This window comes from Bombus huntii, chromosome 6, assembly GCF_024542735.1.
Source record: "Bombus huntii isolate Logan2020A chromosome 6, iyBomHunt1.1, whole genome shotgun sequence".
In the NCBI taxonomy this organism is placed as follows: domain Eukaryota; kingdom Metazoa; phylum Arthropoda; class Insecta; order Hymenoptera; family Apidae; genus Bombus; species Bombus huntii.
Window position 1 is genome coordinate 8,673,945 of NC_066243.1, and position 23,850 is coordinate 8,697,794.

The 23,850-nt window shown below is 40.8% G+C and overlaps 1 protein-coding gene across 3 annotated transcripts in view; it reads right to left on the reverse strand.

Annotated features, from left to right (window-relative positions):
* LOC126867044 (beta-1-syntrophin) overlaps nucleotides 1–23,850 on the reverse strand; it is a 350,179-nt gene that overhangs the window by 29,372 nt on the left and 296,957 nt on the right. The gene's annotated exons all lie outside the window — the stretch shown is intronic.

Sequence of the window (23,850 nt, forward strand, 5' to 3'; positions counted from 1 at the left end):
GCTGATCGCGGCGGAAATCGTGATCCGGCACGATTCACGCCCCGTCGAGAATGCTTCTTTCGGCGACACGCGCGAGTCAAGGCGAAGCGTGAGCTCCAGGCAAATTTGCGAGCCGCAGAAATTATGCGAGACACCTGCTCGGCCACGATAACAACACGCCACTGGAATTTGCGATTTCTCATTCCCTCGAATGCCACCATGTATACTACTATACTATACTTCTGTTGGTATATATACTTCCGTTTATAAGTATCGTATTGTATTGAGATGCCTGCTCATTTCATACAAAATAGATGAGACTGATTCAGATTAATGAGCAGAGAATTGGAATGTCGGAGTTTTGCATTTGTTTAGGATAAGAATTCAAAATGAATAACAATTTGTAGGCACAGTAATACCCGGATGTACAGCTATCGAGCGGGAATTGCTCGTCCATCTAAAATCGAGCGAAAGCCCGTACGTTCGATCCAGGGGTGTAACCAATCGTGTACGCTCTCGTGTTGTACGATTGCGGGAGGATTGTTTGATCGATTGCTTATGAATCTGACTATATTTATACACGAACTAGCGTGTATATGTATATGTGCGTTTTCAGATCCTGATTCTAACCGATTCTGCTTATTCTGACGTGACTGTGTTCTCGTAGATGTGATTTTGTTAATTCTCGAACTTCCGTGTAATTTTCGCGTGACTCAGTTCTCTGATAGATTCTTAGTAGATTCTGCAGATACTGATCGAAAATTGTCTATTTCCGCATTCTTTATACCTCGTGCCTTCTCTTTCATTGCACGTTGTGCAATTGAATGGAAGGAATCGATCCCCCTTAGAAGGTGTTGTGTGAGGGTGTACGTGGAGGTGGTGGAACGCACACCTCTATAGAATGTTCGAGAGTGTCCGAGTTATGTTGCGGAAACTGTTAGGTCGGTCGTCGCATGACCGATTAGGAACTCTAAGGTTTATGACAGGGCCTCGATTATTGAGCTACGGAGAAGTGCTACGAATAAGTTAAAAATACATCCTATGGCAAATCCGTTGAATTACTCCCGTAACATCTGACCGCTGACACGCGGATGGTCGTAGCGCTAAAAATCTATTTCTTGAAAATAGCGGTTGCTTTCGTCTGTGGCGTAAACCTGGCTTAACGGAATTCTTGGTACATCGTGTTATAACATTGAACACACTATGTATGCGGAGTGGCGATTTCCCGACAATTGACCAACATTATCTGACTTCTGCTCAATCTGCTGCGAGTGTATCACGGGCACCAGTGAGAAGTAGACAGTGCGAATAAGACAAGATAGATAGAGTGTAATAAGACGACTGTAGAATCGGGACATTTCTTACTCCTAATGACATATTATATACTTCTTTAGTTTAATTAAAAATTGTTGGATAAATATAGTTATATTTGGTATTATTTTTATCGCACGAATCTCAATAATTTGACTATTTAGTAACGATATAATACAAAATTCTAAAAATTATATTCTTATCATATTTAAATTATATTAATTTATATTATTATATTTAATTTATATTCTATTAAATTATTGGGTTTGGCTCCGGCCTGTCTCGAACCAACAGTTCTAGAAATTGTTACGGATAACTCGTGAACATATTCGTCAACACATTCGCGGAAAAATTCGTCACCATACATTCCGACACTATTTTACTATGTGCAAGAGATAATAATTATTTGTGCTCGCACTTCTGTAGTTTAATTCTAGTGATAACATCCTAGGTAGATGGAAAGTGGTTGGAAAACTGAGTAATTTGTGGGATCATTTACATCATAGAAATGGAAATAAAATTTCCCTTCATTATCTAAGCTCTCAAGTGGCTTTCATTGGGCTTAGTAACAATGAATTTTAAACACTCTGATAGTTGTCCACGAATCTTCATTTTTCTCTGGCATTCCAATATTCATATCTTTTTTTATATTTATATTTATATTACGCGAAAGTGATGGTATAGCGCGTTATTGCCTTTACACGTTCGACGAGCATGTAAGTAGCACATGAATGAAAAAAAGAGAGAAAAGGGGGAAATTTTTCAGCGAGCGAAAGGAAACAACGATAGACAGGATGCATTGGCAGTTTCTTTCCACTTCTAGTTGCATTCCAGACATGCGTCGTTCGTAGGCGACACGGACGATGGAAAAAGCGGAATAAACGAAGGAAAGCAAAAGGGGAGACAGAGAGAGAGAGAGAGAGAGAGAAAGAGTGCGCGCGCGTGTGTGTGTCGCCTACCGTTCGAGAAATGTAGCCTCATAAGTGTCAAGCGCATTTTCCCGCTGCCACTTATCCGGGAGACAATATCGAGCGGAAGGAGAGAACGCGTGGCCTGTGCGCCGGATACAACCATGTAAACCCTCTCTCTGTATAACGGGCTGGTGGTTTTCAGTACGGCCGGAATGCAGGTACGGGTAGATGGAGGACATTGTGTCCTCCATCTGCTCCCCGCAGGGATGATACATCGGGGATTAATTGAACTGTCGAATATTGACATTCCGCTGAAAACGCTGCGTGTTTACGCCGTGATGGTTAAATCACGTGTCTCTGGACCGCGTGTGCGAGAGCATCCTTCTGGATGCACTCGATTCTCCGCTCCATCCTTTGACCTTCCCCCACCCTATTCTTTGAATTCCTTTCGATTTATTTGCAAATAGTATTATATCAATTCGAGATTTCTTTGTTTCTCTCTTAAACAACGTCGGAACGGTGGGGTAAAAGGACAATGGAATTCTCTATTATGGTCTCTCTGTTGTCCGCACGTACTGCTCCCTAGCGAAAACGAATCGACACGTTGCCCCGCTTCCTTTGCGACCCGTTTCCCCAGGATCGTTTAATTACTGGCTCCGAGTCTGCGGTTGGTCGCCGCTTTTTTACATTTCACCGACGATCGTGCGTCCGACGTAGCTCCATTAAGTCGTGTCTTGGTGCGCAAAGGGACGCTATCCGCCGCCGGTTAACCGTCGATTATTGCAGCTGCTGGTAAACGATAAAAGCGACAAGCTTATCCAATTTGTTTCCGGGGAAAATCGACGACTCGTCGTGACCAAGTAACGGTAATTAGCTGCGTCCGATACAACCAAGTTTCGCGGCATACAACCGGCAAATACTTCGTTGTCTATCCACCGTGCCCCTTTGATCTCTTTTCTGTCCGCGTTTCAAAGCTACGGCCGTATAATTTTTATTTTATCGATACAGGGAAGATTTTCTGTTAGTCTCGGGCCGATCTCGTTCTGCAACCTCTCCGTTCCATTTCATCAAACAGCCCGACGAATCCGACAGCATTTAATATTTCAAAGCGATCCAACGTTTCTGGGCCGCGATAAAAGCGGCTTATCGGTGAATCGCCTCTCTGCATCGATTTAACGTCGAACATCTTTCCGATAGCTGCAGCGTCTCGACCCTAATTCTCGGACCGAGACATTAATTTCCAAGCGGTCCGTTATAAACACACGCCCCATCTAGGATGAACTCGTTCTCTCTCTCTCTCTCTCTCTCCACTTGCTTCTCTTTCTCTCCGTCGAATCTCTTTAATATTTGACTGAGAACGATATAAGATGGCGAGCGACGAAAATTACTCTGTTTACGAAGCGGGCTTTTAAAGCACGGCGACGATAATGGACTGCATTTTGTCCTCTCTAGTAGTAAATTATTCGCAACTAATCCGGCCAGCATGGACGATGCAAGGGGGCAGCAAAGGTGTCTCTTGTAAGGTATGAAAGAAGCCACCGCATGTTTTCAGTCATGGGAACAAAGAGCTCGTTAAGGATCGATAAAAATTTCACGCGGTTCGAGGTTCCATTGACACCGTTCCTAAAGTCTGCTTCCGGCTTTACTCGATAAAATGGGAAGGATCGGCAGAATTTACCATTTATGACGTGTACGTTACACGGTTCTCTTAATGGCGCCACAGTTTGCCAAGATTGTAATGGAGGTGTGAATTTCCTGGCGGTGAAATCATTTCAAAGGCACGTGCTATTTAGGACAGACGTGATAAGAGTATATCAGTGAATTCAAGTGTCCTCGAATATTCTACACGGTAGAATTGTTGTCTGCCTTTATACTAAGATAGTGAGCATGAAATTACGCGATTCAATAACCAAGATTTAAAGATCATTTAACGTTGGGATAAAATTGTTCGGGTCGATGGAGAATTCAACTTTTTTACCATACCTGTTCACGATTATTTGAAGCTTTCAGTTAGCGTCAACCTGAAGAGGTTCCAAGCACACGAATAATACAAGTTATTTGTAATTTTACTAAAAGATGAAATTTCTAATTTCTAGTTTCTCGGAGGAAATTCATCGTGAAAGGAGATTCGCTAGAATTTCTTTCAAACAAATTCTAAAATAGAGAAGACAGAAGAAAGTGCAGGTGATAATTGCAGTATAAAGTCTCTACTCGAACAGAGTTTAGAGGAAGAAGCAACTTTTCTCCGCGAAAGAACAACGTTTTCGTTGCGAGAAAGAAACGGGCAGGAAGTGGGGCTGGAAAGCGTTCCTCGTTCTTCAAGAAAATTAAGCCAATTAACCCCTCGAGCTCGCGGAAGAGAGAGACTTTCTTTCAGTTGGCAGTGATCCAGCCACTCTGCCAGACTTACATCGGCCTGTTTCTGAAACAAAAAAAAAAAAAAAAAAAAATCCTATCGTGCCTCTTGGCGCACAATTCGTCGTCGATGAAACTTGCAACGATGCGTCTTTCAAAATCATCTGCGCAAACGACAATTATATTGCAACGCGATTAATGAAAAAAATAGCTTTGTTTTTCATTTTTTTTCAACAAGGTAGGAAATTCTAATATAGGATAATCTGAGAAATAAAACAATATGTGTAAGCGAGGATATGATAAATTAACGGAGAATATTATAATCAATATGATAATTATATCAGTAGCGAACAAATTTCTCTCATTTTGAAGGATAGAAATTATATCCTAGATGTAAGATTATTCAAAAGAAAAAAAAAGGAAAAGAAGAAAAAACATAGTTTGACTGAGATATCCTTCTGATACAATCGAATCTCTATCTGATCCTGTTTCACGTGGTCTTTGCCCTTTCTTCCTTTGCTACTTTGTATTTTTTGAAAGTAAAAATAAAAACCTCTACTCGCAACGGTATTCGCACCGTCAACTGACTCTCAGTCTGGAACATTCGTCGGTCGATCGCGATTCTTTTCCATTCATCAACCGCTGTTGTCGATTCTGCAACGCTTCGCGCTATCGCGCCGTGGCAATAATAACGAGAAGGAATAATAGTGGCCGTTGAAAAGCGCGATGAATATGGTTCGTTGGAGTGCAGTCGATTCGGGCTGGTATCGACGAGCGTTTCTATGTCGAAAGAGAAACGGAAGCGATCGTTTCCAACATTGTACAATTTTATTTTTAACCAGGCTTTTCCAACCAGATAAAAGGAATATCTTTCCATCGGCGAAAAAAAGTCATAACTCGGATTGAATAGAAAATCTGATTAATCTTGCGCATTGTTTGTACGCTTGATGGTGTCGTAAGAACACACTTCAGGATACTCGTCGTATTCGTGTTCCATTGAGAAACGCCACTTATCCAAGTATTCTTCCGGAAATTGTTTGCGTGCGATGGAAACGTTCCGTGATATCAGAGATTTATTGCCGCGTTAAGGGCCTTCAAGGGATGGGGATACGATCGTTTTTACTTCAAATTAATGAGTGCCTCGAGATCTCTCCGGCATACACGTGGAGGTCTTACAACGACTTCGATAAGACGGAGAAAAACACAGTTGGTATCTCGAATCTGCTGGTTTAACGATACAGAAAGATCGGTCCTACGAGATAGCATTATTCTGAAAAAGCGGAAAGCTTACAACATTTGCATGGTAATACCGTACTCGTTAACGTCACTCTATTAAACGACGATAAAAACACCGATGATACCAACAACGACCCTCTATATGGCGAGGGTAGACTGTACCTCGTCGTCGAAAAATCCATTTAACGTTCCTTCGACTCTGCATCGTTTAAAAAGAGACTCTGGATAACCGATGTTCCGTGACGGGGCGCTCTAAAGGGGTTAATAAAATTGCACCAGCAATATGCATACTTCCGGAGAACTTGGAGAATGGCCGGTGGGACGAACAAGCTGACGCCTCTTGTCTCCAACAACCTGATCTTCTTTTCTTTTCTTCTTTTTCTTCCCTCTGCAGACGCAGTTTGTTCGAAACTTCGTTTGCACTCGGTTAAGGAAAGTTAGGGAGGGAAAAAGCGCGCTTAAGCAGCTCGTCTGCTGCCGGCTAAACGCTGATTCCGGAACGCTTCAACAGACGGCCAAGGACTAACTGAATCACCTTACTCCATCGATATGAACTCAATTTCGCGTTGTTTCGGAGCGTGCAGTTAATTTTAGCATCGCTCGGGACAGTGTTGATACCGCTGGCTCGTTTTTGATGCTGGTCTTTGGATACCGTGGACGAGAACATCGGAGCTTTCTTTCTTCCTAGGGTTGATAGGTTTGAGATAATAGCGTTGGGTAAATTGGGGGTTTCAGGGGCGACGGTTCCTCGGGAATTGTCTGTGTTAACTTATAGTTTACAAAGAGGAAACTGTTGATTTTATAAAAAGAAAGATGCTTCGAGAGCTATGTATTTTAATATTTTTCTTTGATCAGTTCAACGATATATTCAAACTTTAACGAAATTGTTGAATAGTGAAAACGAGGAGAAAGCAGACGAGAGCAATTTGAAAATTTAAACCGATGGACAGGATTGCAATTTATTCAGAGAATGTGAAGGTTTGATGAACCTTCTGAGTGGTGAAAGCAGAGATTCAATGAGCGAATCGCGTTAAAAAGTAATTAGATCGGACCGTGAGTTCGCTAAATATTTACTGATATAATTCGCGGCCAAGCGCAGCTTTTCATTAAAACGAAAAACGTTCCCGTGCGAATGGAAAATTCCCTGGGATTTCTTAAATTTCATCGTGCAACTCGAAGCCAACCATTCTCTCTATCCTCTGATATCGCAAATATATAATATTTATCGATTATTAAATTAAATATTCCATTCTACGTTGTTTTCGTTTATCTTAAAACACGTTATTATTTCTCAAATGCAGGAAAGACCGCGAAGCTAAACACGGCGTTCCATCAAATTCCGATGTTTTGCCGCGTAACTTAATATTTCGACGGGCTTTTAAACGAGATGGTGCGCGTACGGCAACGAATTCTTTAGAATTTCCATGGTTCCACAAAGGAAAAAAACTACCGCTGTACCATTTCGATGTAACAAACGGACGAAAAATCACGTCTCGATGGGGGAATTCTGGCATCGTAAATGGAATTTCGAACCGTTAAATACTCGCCGATGGCGTGGATGTGTGCGCGAAAAAATAGAAGAACGCAACGGGAAAACACGTCGGCGAAGGTTCAAACAAATTTGCCCGCAACGTATGCTGATTTTCGGAATGCGTTCCGTGCGTTATCGAATGATTCGCGGAAACCGCGGTCTTGTTAGCGACGCGTTGCAAAACGTACTGTGATCGGTTTACATTTTATTCAACATGAGAGACAAGCTCGTGTACACACACACATGAAAAGCTACGTGAACGTGAATATAATGTTTGCATGTGTTTATTCGGCGTATTTTGCCGTGTAATAAAAATCGCTAATATTTTCGTTACCACCTGACCGGTGAACGAATGGTACGCGTAATAAAAAGAATTATTATCGAACTCGATGTTACTCGAAACTTATTTTACATAGCCAGGCGTCAGTGTGTGGGCGCGAAAAAAAAAAAAAGGAAACAAAAATGAAAACTGCATCGAGGGTGGAAAAGCGTACATATGTTCCAAACCGTTTTGCAGGATAAAGAAAATATTAATAAAAACCAGCATCGCGTTTGCAAATCCCGATTCATTTGTCGCATTACGGACGATGATTTATTCGCGCATGTATTCCTCGATTAATATCGAGCTGTGCATCCGATTACAGCGAACCAATGACTTATCGTTCCCGCGTCCATCTCCGATCCATCTACCTGTGCAACATTTTTAATCGTCTATCCGAGTTCTTTTTATTCTTCTCGTTAATCTTCGATCGACTGGAAAAAATTGTAACCGCTTCGTTCTTTTTTTACAAAAAGGACGTATACGTCACTGTTGTACATTTTTTTTCTTTTAGTTTCACTATTCGATTATTTCGCTTTTATGATCCCTGTAAAAAGAGCAAAAATGTCAATACAATGTATTTTAAATGAGACGTATGTTTGAAATTAACGTCGAATAAAATATTATCTTTTGTTCGGCGTGTTTCAAAAGCAGAAATAAAATTTCGCATTGTCCATACTCGTAATTTTAACCTGAATTGATGACAAAAATAATTCCAATCTATTATGAAAGAATTAAAAATGTAAAACAAGGAGAGAAAAACGATGAACCGGATCGTACGAGATCGCGAAATTTCTACATTCCCAAAATTCAAACTCGAAACTCAACTATTCCATTCGTCCCCGACGCTCTGTAACTTTAAACCAATCCTTGCATCCGCAATTTAGCACACCCTCTCTATTCATCTCTCCCCCGATCCCACGCCTCGTGATAGTCCTCGATCGTCTCGAAGGCAAGCGGAAGACCGTAGCCAGCAAAGGGAACGCAGAGTCAGCGAGTCGGGGAGAGCCCGTAGGGGTGGAAAGAGGGCGGCAGACAAGACCTCGTGGGTGGTTCAAGTTCGCCTATCGACGCCGCCGGTATTTATTCGACGTTCGCCGTTCACCCTCTGGGAACGCGATTGTAACTGCTCTTTTAACCCTCCGCCGGCGCGTACTCGAGAGCGGCTGAGCGTGGATAAGGGAGAAGTTATGGACACGGAGGCTGCGTGAGCTGTGAATGCGAAATTCGAGAAGTTTCGCGGTAACGGGATAAAGTGGAGGCTTTGTAAACTCAAGGGCGTGTAAAGAGTTGTTGCTGTACGAGGTAGGGGCAAAGTAGCGTTTGCAAATTGGAACAGCCGGAATTTTTATCAAGAGATACGCGCGTTCTTGTACTAGCAGGAAATCTATTTCTACGAGATTGCGTCGTTGGTTTTCAAACAATCGGCCAAACGGTGAAAACAAAGGTCGCGGCTCGCACGGTGACGGCGCCGAGACAATTTCAATTGGCTTCGTTTCTAGCAATATCGACGACGTTTCTCGTTATTATCGGCGTCAAAATCGACAGCCGCGTAATGCTACGAGGTAGCGAGCGAGAGAATAGAAAATACGAAAAGAAGGGACGAAGAGGAAGCAAAATCTTGTCGATTCCTCTGGTCCCTTGATAACCTCTGCCGTTCTTTCAGGGGGGATGTTTCCCACCCTTTCGATTCGAGGATGTCGCGAAATACCCTCCCCCCTCTCTATAGCTCGCTTTAATATATTTCTCTCTTTTCGCTTGATTCTACCTTGCTACCCTCTTGCTGGTAGATTGCGTCTCGGTGACGAGTAGCAGAGGCTCCTTTCGCTCGATTTCCCGAGCACGACACAGACGAGGCGAAATCCGCGTCGACGCGCGCCGATAAGGCGTCGTTCCTTCGGTGACAACTGCTCGATCGCGAGCTGCGGCCCAGGAGACGCCCTTTTACGAGGCGAATTGCCACGATACGAAACGCGTCGAACGAACAACAATCTCGAACATTGGTAACGAGTGCCTGGAAAATGTCTCTGTTCTCGGGGAACGCGGTGAAATGTCTTGGATACGATTTTTGGAGAAACGTTACGGTATCCATATAGATGTGAAATATATGGTTATAGGAGAGATAGAGAGGATAGCGTTGTATCGCAATTTCCCACGTGAATTTAAGGGGTGCGATAGAAAAAGGGTTGTAAAAATGACAGCGATCGTTGGCAGGGATAAAAATTGAGAAGATCGGCAAAATCCTTGGTAACGCACGAGAGCCAGCGATGCATCGATCGTATTTGTATCGTCGAGCGAATGGGGTGAATGCTTTATGACCGCATTTGATAAAATCCTGGAAAATGCGTGTATAATATGGAGGGGAAAGCGGGCTGAGATATAAGAACTTTTTTTCTTTTTTTGACAGAAATAACTCTTCTTGAATGTAGCTAAAATTATTTGATAGTCAAGAGAATTTCGTTCTATATTTGATAGAATCATTGTCTCAATAATCGTTAATCTTAAAGTTACATAACAAATTAATACGTACAAAATTGTATTACTTTAACGACAACTAACGTTCCTTCCTGCAAATAAGAAAGCAGTAGAACGAGCCAATAATAAGTCAGACATGTCTCACAAACATCGCTCAACAACTTTGTACAAAAGTTTGTACATCGCACTACCCAATTTCAATGAATCATCATCCTCCATCGATATGTCACCAATGTATGTTCTTCCAAGAAAAAAAGAAACGTCAACCATCGTTAGTCTCAAAATCATACAATAAACTATCGAAACATGCACATTCAAACATACAGGAAACTACCTTCTCACACAGTATCGTTTCCATTATACCTTCGCATAATAAAATTCCATTGTTTTAACAACGAGAAGATTCCTTCCCAGCAAGAAGTCAGTAGAACGAGTCAACCATAAACCAGACACGCCCTACAAATGTCTTTAAACAACGCTACATAAAAAATACCTCGTTCCACGCAGTTTCAATGAATCACTTATCCTCCATCCGTACATCCTGTATTTCTTCGAGCAGAAACAAAAACATCCACGAAAGATTGCCCATAAGAAGACGTGGATCGGTTCATTCGCAGCATTACACGCGAATAAATGCATAGGGGATGGTTAATGCGGTCGGGGCGCGTTTCTGCTTCAGTTTACTCAACGTTGTCTACTATCCACTCGAGGCGATGTTCGACGTCTGGCATGCGGGTGAACAACGATGGAAAAGCGAGAGTGTTGCCGCGGGTATAACCAAGGCGAGAAGGGATGGTTCGAAGATCGGTCGGGATGGGACGATCGACTCTCTGTTTGAGAACGAATACTGGCCTGTGTTCTAGCTAATAGCGAACCATAGACGAGACCCGCACTCGCCCTTCCGGCATGGCTGTGAAAGACCATCTGCTTGCTTCCTTTGCTTTTCCTCTCTCAGCCTGTTTTCTCAGCAGACAGAGAATGAGAGGTCAGCCGTCTCGAAATTTCATGCGGAAAGAAAAACACGAGCAAAGACGATTAATCGTTCGTTGGTTCAATCCCTTCTTCCGCATAATTGATTCAAGAATATCGGGAAAGAAAGAGAGATGTGATTTATTTTGCCACGACCTTGAAAGGTTTTTTTCATCGATGAGAGATGAGAAGTGCTTTCTTTCAGCTGGGAACGTGAAACCCGAGGGATAATGAGTGGACTTGGCTGGATTTCGTTTGGATCATTGAAATCTCCCGCAGCAAGGGCTGCTCCAGGTCAGTAAATTTAGGAGATTGACTTAAAGAACGAAGGATCAACAGATTGATGAAATCTATGGCTTTTCTTTATGACTGTTCCTTAAATTAATCGAGCCATATTGAAAGTTAAACTGATCTACTTCATCGAGATCAATTCTTTGGTTTGTAAAAAGTGAAAGAGTAATCATATTACACTGGTCTTCGAGTTAAGAAAGTTAGTTTCGATGAACCGGTTTGGCTTCTCAGTGATTCAATTATCATTCGAAAGTTGAATTCTTTCGTTCTTTAGAAATAATAAATGAAACCTGAACTGATAAATGAATGCTCATCTACCTGTAAAAGTCAAACCTCTATGTATGCAAACAGTTGTACTCATCACGAAAAATAATAGCTTTTGTCAATTCATTACCGAGTCGATATAAGACTTCCTGTTATTAAAATCCTTACAAATTCTCCAATTTCCTCAACAAGATCCGTAGAACAGGATTTCTTTTAGAACAAGATAGAACAGCAATGGACAAAGGTAAAGTTGTTCCAAAGTCAACTATCAGAATCAAGCTATTGTATCTACAAACTGAACCAGTCGAAATGCACTTCACCAGGGAAGATCCACTACCAACGCAGTCGCATAGCGCCGTAGATGGTCGTCGAACGATTAGCAGTTCGGCATGCAACTTGTCCGCATACTGATGCAACGTGTTGCACACTGGCAGTCTCTGGATATTCGATCTGGAGCACATTAAATCACGATAATGGGAGCAGTCGAGGAAAGAGAAGAAGGGGAAGACAACAGGATTTGGGAACACGACGACGAAACAGCGTTAAGGTGTCGGCATTGACAACTTCGCTGCAGAGAAATCGGGCTTTGAGGAGTTTGCTCGGCCGTCCGAGGCGATACGCTTGCCGGCAAAACTTCTGCAGTAGATTGAAAATGGAGAGATTCCTGTCGAAACAAAAGAGAAAGGGTAGGCACGCTAAGTAAAGAAGAAGAGGCAGGACAAACGTAAAATGAAACGAGGGAAAATAAATAAGGTAGAAGGAAGATATATTGATTCGGAAGAAACAAAAATGAAATAAATTGATAGAAGGGAGTGTAACGACACGAAAGACAGTGAGAAGCTGGAAGCAGCTAGGAGCAAGGCAAACACGAGGATCGTCGAAAGAGAGAGATACCGTAGGATAAAATCAACAATGATGGAACGAAAGCAATCGAACAAACATGAACGACGCTCAAAGGAAAAGGCTTCTAACGAGACGAACGACGGGAACCCAGAGTCTTGAAGATTCATATTAATTGCTCGTTAATTCCCACCGTCTTGCTGTGGAACTGAAACAAACTAATTGTTGAACAGCGAGATCCTCTCTCTGAAAATTATCACCTCGGGGTTGTCGAGTCACGAGAGAATTACGGTTTGTAGAAACTTGTCGTTGCTTTCCGTTTCGTTCCATTCCGCGGTGTCATAGCCGGTGCATTCTCGTTTGAGAGATTCGTTCATACGGGCCGAATGAATAACTTGTCTGCGAAAATTACTGAGTTACCATCTCTAGAAAATGTAATTGCTAGGAAATTATTGTACACGAAGATAATATCTCGTAGTGTATATTGTAAGAGGCGCAACGACAGAAAAAATTATCCAAGAAAGACTCGCATATCTAAAGAATATCGATTCTCTTATATTAACTTTTCCTTACTATTGACTTTCTGTAAATAAATCAAATGAATAAAATGTAATATATAAACAATATGCAAACTGCATAATGTAATATTCACTTCAGAATCCAAATCGAATAAATTGAGTGAATCGAAAGCCAGTAAATTGAAACCAATGAGACAATTGGATTAAAAAGAATGCGGGACAATTTTCGCTTATCTGAAATAGAATTTTAATAAGGTCGATCGACCTTACCAACCCTAGTCCTTACAAACGATACGGAATCATTTCTCTTAATTTCCCAAACCGGAGCCCTTTAAAAATTACAAGCATCGGGAGAGTCGAAGCTACTGGAATCGAAGGATTTCCATCTAAACGGTTGCAACTTTAATGCGCTTTCCTTCTGACCAATCAGCGCGTAATTGAAGCCACCAGGGATTAATTGGACGACGAACATCGTCGGGCGTTTCCAGTCAATTATTCGCCGATCGTCGTCACCGATCATAATCGGTTTATAAACTGATCGTTAAAAGTTTCATCTATTCCTTCGTAGATGTTCGCGTTCCTTTAAATTTGTCGACCGAATGATACGGAAGTTATACGGATGTTCCTGAAATTGCGATGCTATCGGAAAGGAGACGATTCCTCGTGTAAAGGTAAATCAAAAAATTTCTACGTTTCATTTTTCACATTCCACATCCTATAACGTGTATCCCATAAAACAATACTCTGTATTTTTCATACTTTATACTCAAATTTAATCTTTGTTCTACTTTTCACGTTGTTCACATACTCCACATTTTATATCCAACATTTTTTATAGCACATCTTTCATAAGTCTTTTCCCACATACAGTGTCGAATATTTATTGAACCATATCCCACAATCCGCCTCGTGAATCCTCCTCTACTCCAAATCAAGCTACCAATTTTCTCGAACACGTGTCCCATATTCTACGTCTTAAAACATCATAAATCCGAAATAAGAAAAAAGAATGGAGATCATAAAAATGCTAAAACAAATATACACTTTTTTCCCAAAACGTAAGACGTAGACCATAAACTTCCCGTAGCAAATCGTCGCTTCCCATAAACGAAATTTACTATCCTACAAAATGGAATTTGCTTTACCAGTCACGTCGATTCGGTGACCCGATTCTCCAGAATCTCAGAAGTGCTAATTGAAACAAAATTACTAATTTTATTTGCAAACTAAATACTCTTCCAACAGAGTTCACTTAATTTCTGGATAATCTAGAAGTAGCTAGATGTACATAAATATAATATAACATACAGAGCGTCTCACCTGGTATTGACATCTTGATTTACGTCATTATTATTATTCGCAGTGAAAAATGTTTCAGATAAAAGTTGAACGGTTTTAATGCGGCTATATTCTGATGTTATTAGCTTTTCTGTAGGTGGGCGTGTAAAGATAATGTGAAGGCCGACTTCGTTTTTTTTTTTTTTAATGGATCATTTATTTTTTTAATACATTAATCGATGCAGCTCGAGATTTTCTATAAAAGATTACTCTACTTATGTCGACAAACTGTTGGTTTAGTAGATACTTTGTCTTTTATCTTGTAAAACTTACAACATGAAAGACAATAAAAGACGTAGGGCACTACTACTCACAAAAGTACAAGTAAAAAGATACAAATTTGTTTTTCTTGTTTTTTATACGATAAGTTTTACGAAATAAAAGTTAAAATATTTACTTCCAGCCATGCAACTTTTTACCTGAAACATTTTTCGCTGCGGATAAATAATAGTGACGTAAATCAAGATGTCAATATCAGGTGAGACGCTCTGTATATTATATACAACATAATATACATATTTTAGTTGGTACTTGTTCAATCATTCATGTTCTGGACACTTGTCCGCGTTTAGTAATATATTGGTATAATGCGGGAATAATTATATATCGCTGTTAGTGTTAATTTATTTGCATATTTAATTATTTATTATTAAAAGTAACTAAATTCATCATTGGTTTACATCACTGCCCATGCTAAACAAGCGAATGCAAATTGGCTTATTGATATAATTGCTGGAATATGATTGAAAAGCAAAAACAGAACGATTCGAGTGCGCAATTATTGATTTCTAAATTAGTAATATGATTCTAATATTGCACTAATAATTCAATTCTATTGAAACAATCGCCATTATTTATCTATCCACCAACTTCTATCAGCTCAAATATTTACAAATTTCCATACATTCACTGGAAAACACAAGATAAGTTGACGAATTTTTGTAGAAGCGAAAGATATAATTATTAAGATAGAAATAATATTTCAACCTTATGATCAGCAATATTCAACAAATTTTGAAAGCAACAAAAATATACATGTAAACTAACACCAAATAAAATAACAATTTTGATAATATTCTTATCATCGATCTAAAAAGCATTGAATTTTGAAACTATTTCTGTGTAGAAAATAGGACATGTGACTTATCATGTTCTTTTTCTTTAGTCTTTAATTAGAAAAATAAACAAAGTAGATGATAATATATATATATTCAAGAGAGATAATGGTTAAAATAAAAACATTTCTAAAAAAAAGAACAACTTTGGGAGCAAGCCATACATTTTGATGCAATAGTAGGAAATGTTTTAATCAACTTCAAAATCGGATACCACGTAAGCTCGAATTTACCAAACGCGAGTTCGGATGGTGAACGTTGAGAGCTTTCTTTCCATTTATCGAATAGTCCATCGAACGAAAGCAATAACTGCATGTCTCTGAGCTCACGTTTCCGCCGGAAACGAGAGTGTAATTCGATCCAGAAGCGACACCGGTCGTTCCGCGGCTCTTCGACTCGATAACGGCCGCGCATTGCGCCAGCCGGCGGCCGACAATTACCAAACTTTACTACTTAAAAGCATGAGTCGCCGGCCTCGGCGTTGACCCGCGATCATTAGCGCTTGGGGAAAACGCGTTTGCAGCGCAGCGTATCGGTCGGAACGGCCGTCATTGAACTGCTTGACGACATAACACCATCTAATGGGGGTTGCATTAGGACGTTCGTCTGTCGGAGGAAGCTTAAACCACCAGGCGTATCAGGCTTTCGCCTCTGCCGATAAACGCGACTAAGCTGTCTATTTTTACGACCTGGGAACGTGTTGTCTTTATGTTTGGGCTAGTGCTGGTTTATATGGGTGGAAAGAATAAAGCTCGATGGCGAATTGGTTAGATTCCTGGAAAAAGAAGTAAAAATGCTTTCAACTTTGTATAGCACGATTCAGACGCGAGTTTATATTTTACAACAAATGGAGTGCGAATTATTGGGCTTTTATTCAACTTGTTCGATACTGATGTTGGTTAGGGTAATTAAATTTTAAGAATTCTTAGTAGTGGCTCTTGAATATTGATCGTGTACTTACGCAATAGAAACGAGAGATTATAAAAAATGAAGTTATGCCGGTAGTTGTAATGTTGAAATCCTACAGCATTAAAGTATTCTGTTTTTGGATTAGTATCTACTTTACTTGTAGCTTTGCTTACGATGGCGTAATACAGTCGCATCTGTTAGAGTATTTCCAGGAGCTTTCGAAAACACAGTTCATTTGCAACGATATGCAAAGCATCCGAACGTAGCCATCTCCGTCCTCGGTACGTCATACCAAGTGAAACACGTCCATCAGCATCGCTAGCCATCTCGGAAACGTCGCGCACGGGCTCATAAATTATTCTCTGTCTAACAATAAGATGCCTTTGGCAATTTACCGTGAGGAACAGGGTCGTGGATTGTCGTGTTTATCGTGATAGTTTCGCGACTGGAATAGCGTTTCGATTATTCAAGGAGCCCGGCTACTCCAGCGATCTTGATCGCTGGACGATCGAGATTGTTCCGATGGCGGGCGATGCTAATTACTCCCGCGTGCCCATTCGTCGGATTCTAGGGCAGATTATCGACGCGCCTCTTGCGACAGAAAACGCGTAAACTCTGCGACTCCATCAAATTGGCAATCCGCTCGAGAAAATCGTAATTAATCAGCGACATACAAGCCGATTTCGAGAAGATGTTTCGTTTACTATAGCGCCGACGCGTTATCGTTATTAGGGCAGAAGAATTCTCCTAAACAAGTTTCGTAACGTAAATGAATAACTGAAATCGTGTAAACTCGACAACGAGCAAGTTCTCCAACTTGCTCTCCCGAGACCGCTTTCTAGATTGTATCCAGTTCTTCGCGGAGACAATCGAAGAAATGATCCTTTTCAACATCCATTAGAAAGCCAGAATAAACCGGGTTTGCCGGGATTCAAACTCGAATTGCGACAAAGAGAAAGAGATTGTCTGTGGTAAGTGTCACGATTCCCCTGAGAAATCGACTTAAAATGAGCGCGATTTCGAGCACACATCTGTCGCGTTCGCTTGTCTCGCTCGTTTAACTTTCGTCGCGAGGCCTACCAGCAAGTTCGTTAAGTGTGGTTTAACGAGCATCCCGTGATACACCGTTCGCGTTTCCCTTTGGCGAAACCCTCGCTGAGAGTATCACACATGTAGCGCAAGCCAACATGCCTCTATATATCCTTTAAACGTGGGAGATCATTTTTCGTGAATGCGTTTTTTATCCGATAAAGTGTCTTCCGTATGGCTAAATAAGGGGAATTGAAGGTTAAGAGTCGTTCCATGGTATCGTTGATTACGCGGTGTGCGTACAAGCAGTCGTGTCTGATCACGAATGGAAACGACTACTTGAAATCGACCTCGGCTCGAGATTCCACTTTGGACTTAGCTTTTTATTATACTTTTTATTATACTTCTGACATTCTTTTACTAGAGATGTTCGTTGGTTGTATCATAATCTCTGGATGTACTTTACGCGACTCGAACGCTACGTTAACCGTTTGAGTCCCAGCGCTTGTCTTAATCGATTGCGAAGAGAAACAAACGGTGCAATAGTGCTCGTCATATTTGTCATAGTATTAGTCATGCTATTAGTTTATAAACATTCCAAGTTTTGTTCAATAAAAATTATTGAGAAGATAACAATGAAATACAAAATACCATCGGTCGTCCGTAGCGTTCAAATGTACTGGGAATTTTCTAGACACAAAATGTAAACAGCGCGATCGCGCTGCTTGCGACAAACGATTAATATACATCGAATCGTTCAATTGTTGGTCTCCGATTCTTAGTCTCTCCGTAACAGCCGCATCATCTATAAGAACAGCCGCCTCGAATTTCGTTTCATCCTGGGACTAGTTGCTGTCCAATATTACGTTCCGTCGAGGACGTCGTGTCTGGTAGCGTACAGACTGTAACTACTTTGCGGAGAGGCTGTTCAAATTGCGACCACTTCGCGCGCGGGGCTCCCATCGCGACTATTTTGTATGCAACCCTGAGTCGAACCACAACTAGTTTACGTATGGACCAATCTCCAAGCCATGGACCAATTCCACTTACTTTGATTATCCCGCCATTCGGCTATGAGTCTGTATTCAGTAATAGAACAGTCACTGAAAGCCTAACTGGCTATCAACAGCGTCCGCCAAGGATGTTTATCTTATTAAGGGATTCGATAGTTGGGATTCGATAGTTGGGATTCGACTATGAAGAACGATAGAGATCGATGAGACGAGGTTCGAACTGGCGGCTCCTGCCGAGTATTAAGCGGAAAGTTCGCGTTCCAGATTCACGGGCGACCATCAGGGCCGGCATTTATCGACGCGGAAGCCAGCACGGCGGCTGACTTCCGTGAGTCGAATTCCCGTCGGCTCTGCATCCCCAGTGGCTCGTTAAAACGACCGACGTCCATCGAAATGGAAGTTTATCGCGGCTGGTTCATCGACGAGCAGGGGATTGCGTTAGCTTCGATAGCTCTATAATTTGTTTCGAGCTATCTGTTATTTTGTTTTCTTGTATCCTATTTTCTACTCTTTTAATAAGAAAGAGAGAGAGAGTTAAGACAGTTTATCAAGTATTATCCTTCACGCACATTCTAAAGAAGATGTATATTGATTCATAAATCCTGTAAAAGTGTTAACGAAATTTTAAAATGTTTCGTATAACGTATATAATATATGTATTTACAAAACTAGTTTTTAACGGTTCTATTTTTATTTTTTAAAAGAATGTAGTCAACCAACTTAGATATTTGTCATTGGTACAAAGAATAGAAATTATTAAATTACAATGAAAATTCTACTTACTGTCAGAGTGCAAGAAATATTCAATTCTTTTAAGCCCCAACTCTAAACAATAATATGAAATTTCACATAGCTTAAACTCATCTTTCCTAGTTTACAAAATAGCGAAGATAGTACGGCGAAAAAATGCAGCTGCGAAATATTCGAATACATCCGCGAGCCTGTGTAGATAGCCAGCTTCTCGATCAATTAAAATTCCACGTCTCACCAAAGAATCTATTTCACCTCTAATGAACATTTCCTTTCCTACAGATAAAGACCAAGAACCAACTGTACTCAATTGCCCTGAACCTTGCTTCAAACCAGAAATACCTGCACCAAAATTAAACTAGAAAGTTGCTTCTACTTTCACCAGTTGATATCTCAATTTCAAATAATTCCACAGTCTCGTTAATTTTCCCCCCTTCCGAAAATATCCACGGATTACGCGTTTCGCTCTCGAGCAAAGGTATCTTGCAGTGGTGTCTGAACCACCGCGGAAATCCATCTCGAAAGAAGGTAACCAACTTAACGACGCACTCTCCTACCGGCTCATTACTAGCTCAAGCCGATACGCGTTTCTACCTCTAATCTACCCCGTATACCCCGCGAAACGGCTGAAAAGATCCGGTGCTAAATCATCCGGGCTAATTTCACCTAATCTTTATGCCGGCCGTAAAATAACAATTCCGTGCAACTGGGTCGTTTCTACAGGGCGAATTAATAATACCGCAGAATCTCTCTCTCGTTCTCTTGCTTCGTTCGTTCAGGTCTGTTCGTTTCCACGGTGGAATACACCAGGAAAACGGTTAACGCTGGCTCGGTATCCGCGCGTGTCCGCGTATCCGCGAGCGTTCGCGCGTGGCACAAGTCTAAGCTTGGCCCGTGATGTATTGCCGTCGGGATTACGAGAACGGTAACTCGTACCCGGTCGGTTTAAGGACCGTACTTTCGCGTTACACGTATCGAATCCGTACGTACGGGCGTGTTCTCGCATACGTACAGCCTAATTATTAATCGCGGCCGGCCGTAAATCCCGCCGGTGATTTTGCGGGCATATCACGGTCTTGTCTCGCGTTTTGCGTCATCTGCTTCCAAGAATCCGAGCGGGAGCAATGTGGTTTGGAGGAGGCTTTGGTTAACTGTTAAGGGAATTGTTGTTTAAGGATTTAGTGAGCTTTGAATTTGGCAGGAGAGGCAGTAATGAATGAGAAACAGAGGATTTTAGGGGGAAAGAAGGTGTAAGTGAGAATATTTTTAATTGTACAGGTTTATAGAATAATATAAAATATAGGATAATAATATCTTACGTTATTTTATACTATTTTTCTTAAAAATATTGCCACGAATTTACTATGTGCTTGTATTCCCATACTTTGCAAAGTTTTAGTACCTGTGTATTAGGTTGTCCGAAAAGTTTCTTTCGTTTCATAAGGTGATAATAGATGAGCAACAATTTCTGTTTTGTATTATTTTATTGAATTAGGTATGATCCATTTCGTTCCATTTCTATTATTATGTTCGTGCATAATTCAATAAACTAATATAAAACGATAAATATTGTGCGTGTATTATTTCCTTATAAAACGAAAGAAACTTTTCGGACAACCTAATAATAAAGGAAATATGCTGCAATAAGCAGTATATTTTTATAATTTGACGAAGTTAACAAAATAATACAGAATATTACTATAATCATAGACATAGAATAATAAAAGTGAGACGTTAACGAATGTAAACTTACTAACTCAAGGCTTTCGCAAGATAGTAAAATTCATTTCATCGTAGAATTTTCTGTAGAAGAATTTTCCACGAGAGAACTTGCTCGTACCTTTTAATTTTTTTCGTCCTCGAGGCGTCGAAGCGTCGAACTCAAGTTTTTAGACCAAATTCGTCGATCGGGAACGATAGCTTTCATATAATCGTTGAAACGTAGTGAAGCGAAGTACATTATGTTACTAGTTTCGTCAAAGTTTAGGAAGATCCTAAAGTAACTGTCTTCTTTTTCTCTTTTTCTTAGTCGATGAATCGATTTAACTTGGACGAATTTCGTGATACTTTCGATCCAGATTTATCGTTCCGGCACGATCCACGATAATATAAATGTAAAGTGGATCGAAGATTATCGAGCAAGCGCGGAGAAACGGCATCAGAAATTTCTGCCGAAATCCCCCGATAACCCAGTTCCCCGGCGCACGTGCACTTTTTCCATTTTCCCATGTACCTTCTATATGTATATCACCGTGCTGCGCTTCGTTGTACAGCTTGTTTCATGTTATGCGCAACCCTGTTAAATATCGATTTTATATCTCGACGATATCTCGACGAGTATGCCATTAAGGGCGCCTTTACATTATCTCGTTGTACATAAAATTGATCGACCGATCAGTTACAGAGTCTACATAAATTTTAGTTACATAAACAACAAAGTTACAGAGTCTAAAATTAAAGAGATATTGACGAATATAAACTTCGATGGTCTAGCTAATGAGTCGTGATAAATTAATCATGATATAATTAACAAGTTTATATTTAAGATTTTATATACGAGCATTCTAATGACGTCATCGAGAATATTTAAAGAAAGATCTATTAGAAAAGAAACTATAAATCTTCAAACTTTCGCTCTAAACGAAGACTCTGGGCAAAGAACACAATAATTTAAAAATAGCCACACGCCCTGTTTCTTCTTTTCTTTTTTACATAGAAACAATTTTAAAATTTAGTACATTGTCAATCAATAAAAATTTAATCATGTTTTTCTCTTGATCTTCGAATGACATTTAACAAATTCTCTACCATACGAAACCGTGCACGAAAAGTTCCAGATTCGTGAAACACCCTCTACACGCGAGCAACTCAGACCGTATCACGGCCGCAGGTAGCCGTGGACGATGTGCTTCGGGGTGCAGGAACGAGGGTGGAACGCAAACGAGCGCCGACCAGCTTCTTGGCGAAGTTCCGATTTTACACGGCCTCCTAAAACTAACGATAACGAGTGACGTACGAGGGTTTTTTTTTTACTCGCCACGTACCATCTACCTCACTCTCCTATCGCGCGGACAATTTTGCCCCGTGTATCTTTGTAGGTCGTTTTATGCTTCCTCCCTTTCCCCTTCCGTCCCTTTTCCCTTTCTACCGCTCGCCGTTCCACGGCATGGCATCGCAGGATGCAAAACTGGATTCGATATTTTATTGATCGAGGAAATTCTTGTTGAATTTAACGAGTTTGTAATTATCACCTACATACGAGTATTTTCAAACGAATAGCAATTGGACAGGCCGAGTGGCGTTTGTTTAGCGGATAGAATGATGGGGCGAAGCGTATTTAACAATAAATATATTATTTCAACAACAAATAACACAGATTCGACGCACTTGTAATTTATTTGCCAGAGCATGATCTGTTTGAACTCGGCGATGGTGATCGATGTTGCATTATTTATAGTTGGTGCGAGAGGCATGTCGCGTCTGTTTACTACGATTGCTGGAATTATCCAAATTCCATTGAACCGTGAAAATTTAATAACCACAGAATGAAACAAGTGAGTTTAGATTCGTGTAAATTACTTTGTCGTTCATAGCGTATAGTTCATTTTGAAGGTTCGAAAGACCACTGTCGTTTTCCTTGGAAAGCGACCGATTAAAGAACTGTTAAATTCGAATGCGAGATTTTTTCACCGAACAACACGCGTTCCTCCGATGTTTTTTAAGCAGCGTAAAACGTTAGAGAGCTGTTTCATTTCGATCTCGATCCCCTTTTATATCTGTCGAAACACTGGCCCGACACTTCACTCTCTTTCGCATTTTATGGCTCCGTCCCTTTTGGCCCCGTTGTACCCTTTAGCACACCCCCGCCCCCTCGCCCCTGTTTCTAGCTTTTTGTTTCTCTTTGAAGCTCTTTATACGACTTGCTGCGATACACCTTTCCGCTTTCTCTCTTTCTCTCTCTCTCTCTCTCTCGCCGCGTGAAATTCTGCTCGCTTTTCGCGATGCTCTGCAAACCATGTTCGTACAATGTTTCTTTCGATGAACTAAAATTTCCTCGCACCTCTCGCGTAGTCGTGTCCCCGTTTCTCGTGCAATTTGGCGAGTTGCAGAGGGACAAGCCTCTCGAAGAATCGAGCAAGCTAAAAATAGGGCTGCGGATACTCGTACAGGATACAAATGCGTGCTTTTTGGAAATTATGAAGCGTATTGAAGCTAAAAGAATATCACGGTGCTCAAAGGAGCAGGAATTAGGGCGGTATTCTCATTTTTGGATGTTGCATTTCTGCCTGATGATAATTTTTCTTTGGAAAATTATAAAGCGTATTGAAATTCTGCTTTTGCGATGTATCGTTGTTATATTGAAGTCAGAAATGTACTGACTTTCAACTATACTTTTTCTATTGAGAGGACACTATTGGCATTCTATCGAGGTTAAAAAAACATCGAAGTCACCAAAGCTGAGAAAATAGAGTACTGCTACCCTCCCTATCGAGATATCTTCGTTGTATTGAAATCAGAAACTTATTGAATTGAAATCTATCGCCACCTTTCTTTCATTTCTTGAAACTTTATTGCCACTACATCAAAGTTAGGAAAATATCGAAATTATTAAAGCACCGAAAGCGCTATCCCTCTGTTCGATATATTCTTGCTATACGAGCGTATTGAAATCAGAAATCGAATTCGAACTATCTTTC